This window comes from Macrobrachium nipponense, chromosome 41 (assembly GCF_015104395.2).
Source record: "Macrobrachium nipponense isolate FS-2020 chromosome 41, ASM1510439v2, whole genome shotgun sequence".
Classification (NCBI taxonomy): Eukaryota; Metazoa; Arthropoda; class Malacostraca; order Decapoda; family Palaemonidae; genus Macrobrachium; species Macrobrachium nipponense.
The window spans coordinates 5,985,908-5,990,907 of NC_061102.1; the positions used below are offsets into that span (position 1 = coordinate 5,985,908).

Consider the following 5,000-nt stretch of genomic DNA (forward strand, 5'->3'; position numbering starts at 1 on the left):
ATCTTGGTAACCAATTTAGATACTGAGAAGGATATTCATAAAAGAAGAATTGAGTTAGATTTCTCTTGGCTAATCTTGGTAACCGTTGTCGATACTGATATTGTTATTCGTAAAAAAAAAAATAAAGTTAAATTTCCTCTAGGATGGAGTCATATGCCATAAAATTCCTCAGTGAATCAAAGGGAAACTTTAATAGGAGAGAATAAAAAAGCCATCTTGGTAACCATTTTCGATACTGATAATGATATTCATAAAAAAAATCAAGTTAAATTTCCTCTAGGCTGGAGACATATGCCATAAAATTCCTCAGTGAATCAAAGAGAAACTTGAATAGGAGATCATTTAAAACTATATATAGCACCCATTTTAGATACTGATAAGGATATTCATAAAAGAGCAATTGAGTTTTAAATTTTCTCTTGGCCGGGGTCACATACTGTAGTTTTTCTCAGTGAATTTGGGAAGTGGTGATTCATCTTGAATCGAAGGTAAACTTTGATGAGAGAGAGAGAGAGAGAGAGAGAGAGAGAGAGAGAGAGAGAGAGAGAGAGAGTGAGAGAGAGAGAGAGAGCGAATACGTGTGTTAATTATGAACTGGTATTTCACAGGCAAAGATCTACATACAATTGCTTCGAAAGATGAACAAACATCGAGATCATTTAAGACTGGATTGTTTAAACTATACCTTCGAGGACATAGTGCTATTAGTCCTCCTCTTATACCCTTTAGAATGCACAAAGAGGAAGAAACAGGCAAAAAGAGTAAGTGAAGGAGGAAGGAAGACGAAAGAAAGATATATATTCAGATCAAATCGGACCCCGTGAAGGCAGAGGAAATCTTGAAGAACGAGAAGTCGATGCTCATCTGTTTGCTCAGTTAGACCGATCTAAACCCCTTTTTGTTTTTCCCGGATGCTCTTCGATTGTGCCTCCTCTCTCCTCTTCTTCTTTAAACTGTTTGTTCCTAACCCTTGTTTTCCTTAGAGTAAGAGGTAGGAGGAGTAGGAGTGAAGGACAAAGAAGAGTAGAAGAAGGAAGAGTTCCCTTGTTTTCCTTAGAGTAAGAGGTAGGAGGGTAAGAGTGGGGGACAAAAAAGAGTAGAAGGAGGAGGAGGACGAAGAAGAGTAGGAGGTAGAGGATTAAGAGGAAGAGGAGGAGAAGGAGGAGGAAATCAAATCACCGTTTATCGGAGGCCATTTGATCTCTGGCCCCTTTTATCTCGGGGGAGGCATCGACGCCTTATATAAACCAACAAGGACTTGAATGGCGACATCGAAGTGACAAATCTCAAAGCACGCGATAAGATTGTGGTTTCTTTATTGGTGAGAGAGAGAGAAGAGAGAGAGAGAGAGAGAGGAGAGAGGAGAGAGAAGAATAGAGAGATGAGATAGGCTTTTCTCCATAAGGCTTAGCTTTGAAAATCTGGTTGCATCTTATTCTTGTTACTGACGGATTCAAACAAATTCCTGCCTTGATAAGAATGAAGGAGTATTTTGAGTTATGCTAATATAATGGTTCCACATTTAGCACTCCAGTAGGCACCATGTGTAGCACGTTTAACTATCTTGGTGATCTGGTAGAACTATCAAACCTTGTGATTTTTGTAGTGAGCCGTATATGTAGAGATAATATATATTTAGAATCTAGGATTCGCTTTTTGTACCGGATGCGTATGTAATACTTTGTAACCACAATGCCCTCTTCACTTTTCGGATTCTTTACACTTTTCTGGAAACGCTTGTCGATACTAATAAGCCTAGGATTCAGACGAGAAATGAAATGAAGATATTCCGATTCCCGGATGATTCCGATTCCCGGCTGCATATTCCCAAAATGTAACCGAGTTCTGGGACTTCTCCGAAAAAGCGGGACTCCATATCTGGAAAACTAACCATAGAATCTTCTTGAAAACAATCTCGTTACGTTTCTCACACCCGAATTGTTAGATTCATACTTAAAATATCCGAATCCAACGTAACCTAACCTAACCTAACCTAACCTAACCTAACCTAAGGGGCATGGCCTAAAAAACCGGGCTGGTGTAATACTATAGCAGATTCACATCAACCATGCAGTTGATGTGGAGACCAGTCACTTACGACGTTCCTGATTGGCTGTTGATAAGCCAATCACAGGGCTGGAAACTCTCAGTCTCTCTCGAGAGTTCACATGGGTAGGATCTATGTTCCATCTCTTCTGAGAGATACTTCTTTCAGGAGAGGTGGAACATACATCCTGCCTATGTGAACTCTCTCGAGAGAATGAGAGTTTCCAGCCCTGTGATTGGCTTATCAACAGCCAGTCAAGGGGGTATTTGCTTCCAGGCCGAATGTTGACAAATATATATGCAGTTTTGTTTCACCGAAATTAATCACCGTAGAAGGGTTAGTACCGTCAGTGGACCTCATGCGATGCACTGTAGGCAATACTTAACCTTCTTTGCAGCGTCCTTTCGGCCTTAGCTGCAGCCACTTACGTTCCTTTTACTGTACCTCCTTTCATATTCGCTTTCCTCATTTTACTTTCCTCAACCCTCTCCAAACACTTGATTTATAGTGCAATTGCTTTGAGGTTTTCCTCCTATTACACCTTTCAAACCTTTTACTGTCAGTTTCCATTTCAACGCTGAATGACCTCTTATAGGTCCCAATGCTCGGCCTTTGGCCTAAAATCTATAAACAGCTCATCTTAACTTACCGAAATGAATGTTACCAATATTGAATGTAAGTGCTCCCATGCGAAGGATGTTTGAAAAATTCCCCTGGTTTCCGTACTATCAAAATAAAATAATTTTAAATAGTTTTTGTTTACGATTAATTCACACTTACGAACGCGCGTTTTGTATCACAGCTTAACTGATAACATTACGACCTACAACTGGATAAATGGAAGAAGTGTTGCTCTTTATATCTGCATGTCATTATCTCTGTGTTTATCGCAGCTCTTGACACAGATCATATCGAAGTTTTTGTTGCTTAATGAGATCAAACCTAAACAGATGTATGAGGATAGCGAATAGTCTTTGCATATTATTTATTATTCATCTCTCTGTTCAGAGCCAACGGGTGGTGTGGTAGTCCTCCTAACTGGATACTGTTGAATGGCAAAAAATTATAATTTTTTTCTTTTCAAAAATTTAAAAATCATCAATTGTTTTTTTTTTTTTTTTTTTTTTTTTTTTTTTTTTTACTTTTGGCGTTTTAAATCGTTTAAATTATTTCACAGTTTAACCTTCTAAATTTTAGGAGTACCTTTTTAAAAATTATAAATAATATTTAATTTTTTTTTAGAACACCGTTATTGGGAGTCGCAGACTTCTGATTTTGCCAAAGATTTTCCTATTAGTAACTCGAGCGTTATTTTAGATGTTAAATTGATCTTATTAGTGCTTTGTATACTGAGTTTATATCTTTATTATATTGACACTTATATCTCATATCCCCTATGCTTTCAATTCATATTAGCAGAGGTACACAGCCGAATTAGTTACCACTGAAGACCCTGTTTTTAAATATGACCTCATTTGAATGATAGAACCCTTACTTCAGTACAGAATTAGCTTGCATTAGCTGGTGATGGAAAGCACAGACGAGCTACAGAACAGAGCTCTGTAACTAGAAAAATGATGCAGTAAAATAAACTGTATTTTTTAAAGTAACAACATTCCAGTCGAAGCCACACATTCAGATACATCTCTGGGCCTTAAATTGTTATGTTTATAAACATTCTATATTTAATGCTTAGAAACGTTCAGTAACTCATGTTTTATCAACGTTCGGTATCTAATTTATAGACATTCATCATGTGATGTCTGTAAATATTTAGTATCTAATGTTCAGAAACATTAAGTACATAATGTTTATTAACGTTCAGTATCTAATGTTTATTGACATTCGGTATCAAATTTAGACATTCGGTATCTGACGTCTATAGATATTCGGTATCTAATGTTTATTAAAAGTTGAGTCTCTAATATTATATATATATATATGTATATGTATATATATATATATATATATATATATATATACATATATATATATGTGTGTGTGTGTGTGTTTTGGTGTTGGTGTGTGTGTGTGTGAGAATGTACATGAAACTATACTTGGATATAATTTTCCAATTACATATACACAGATAACGAGCTGCATTTTCGTGTTTTGTTCTCATTAGAGAGAGAGAGAGAGAGAGAGAGAGAGAGAGAGAGAGAGAGAGAGAGAGAGAGAGAGAGAGAGAGAGAGAGAGAGAGAGAGGTTTCATAATTTTGTGAGAACTGTTTATATCGTTGCATATGTATAGTAAATGACAAGATGTTTCGATCTTACGGATACTGTAATAAAAAAAATTTACAAAAGAGAAGTAATATTTGCCGTCAATAACCAAATACATATTTTTTATGATTAAACTCCTGAGAATTTTCTTTCTATCGAGAAAATTTTCTCTTTATACAGAGAAAAGTCTCTTTCTATCAAGAAGAGTTTCTAATTATCGAGAGAATTCTCTTCCTATCAAGAGAAGTGTCTTTTTATCTAAAGAAGGTTCTGCCATTCAAGAAAAGACTTTTCTGTGAAGAGAACTTTCCTGCTATCAAGAGAAAGCCCTTTTTATTAAGAGAAGTCCCTTTCTGTCAAGAGAATTCTTTTGCTATCAAGAGAAGTCTCTTTCTGTCAAGAGAAATTTCTTTCTATCAAGAGAAGTCTTTTCTGTCTCTTTCTGTCAAGAGAATTCTTTTGCTGTCTCTTTCTGTCTACAGAATTTTCTTGCTAGGAAGAGAAGTTTCTTTCTGCCAAGAGAAGTCTGTTTCTGTTAAGAGAATTTTCATGCTACAAGAGAAAAGTTTCTTTCTGTCAAGAGAATTATCTTGTTATCAAGAGATTTCTCTTGCTATCAACAGAAGTCTCTATCTATCAAAGGAACTTTATATCAAAAGAAATATCTTTCTGTCAAGAGAAGTGTTCTCGCTATCAAGAGGAAATATCTTTCTACCAAATGAAGTCTCCT

The 5,000-nt window shown here is 36.1% G+C and overlaps 1 protein-coding gene across 1 annotated transcript in view; it reads right to left on the reverse strand.

Annotated features, from left to right (window-relative positions):
• The window catches only part of LOC135212471 (uncharacterized), a 253,612-nt gene that overhangs the window by 248,437 nt on the left and 175 nt on the right, over positions 1 to 5,000 (reverse strand).